This window comes from Corvus kubaryi, unplaced genomic scaffold, assembly GCF_017639235.1.
Source record: "Corvus kubaryi isolate FWS band 111438036 unplaced genomic scaffold, C.kubaryi_AGA036_p1.0 36985, whole genome shotgun sequence".
NCBI classification, from domain to species: Eukaryota; Metazoa; Chordata; class Aves; order Passeriformes; family Corvidae; genus Corvus; species Corvus kubaryi.
The window spans coordinates 5,514-6,250 of record NW_024581002.1 but is presented as its reverse complement, the minus strand read 5'-3'; positions in this window follow the sequence as shown (position 1 = coordinate 6,250).

The following is a 737-nucleotide window of genomic DNA, read 5'->3' as shown; positions in this document are numbered from 1 at the left end:
CCGGAGCGGGCACCCGCCCCCTTTCTGTGCTTTGACCCCCCCCCCCAGGGGGCTTGGCCCCCCCCAAGGGGCTGTGACCCCCCCTTCCCGTGCTGTGACCCTCACTCTTGACCGTGTCCCCCAAACGGGACTGTGACCCCCACCCCAGGCTGTGCCCCCCACCCTGTGCCATGTCCCCCCTCTGCGCCGTGTCCCCGCTCCGGTGCCAGCTCCGTGCCCAGCTCCGTGCCCAGCCCGGCCCGGCCCCGCCCGGCCCGGCTCTGCCCCGCGGCCCCGCTCGGCCCTTCCGGCCGCTCCGGGACTGCCCGAGCCGGCTCTGCCGCTGCCCCGGCGGGGCCAAACCCCGGCCCCGAGGCCATGGACTGCTCCAGTTCCCGTCCCAGCTCCCAGTTTAACCCTTCCCGGCTCCCGCTGGGAACTGGGGCTCGGCCGGGCACGTGCGGAGCCGCGTCTGTGATTTTGGGGGGGCCCCGGGGGCCGTGACGGGGCCGTGACGGGGCCGGGGCTCGGGGGGGACGGTCCCCGGCCGGGGACAGCGCCAGCCCCGCTCGGCGCGGTGGCTTCGAACCCCTCCGGGCTGGGCCAGGCTCAGAGTGAGCCAGGGTGACACGGCCGGAGCGTGGCCGGGGCGGGGTGGACACCGGGGATGGGCACTGGGGGGGGACAATAGGGATGGACACTGGATATGGGCACTGGATATGGACACTGGGGATGGACAATAGGGATGGACACTGGAT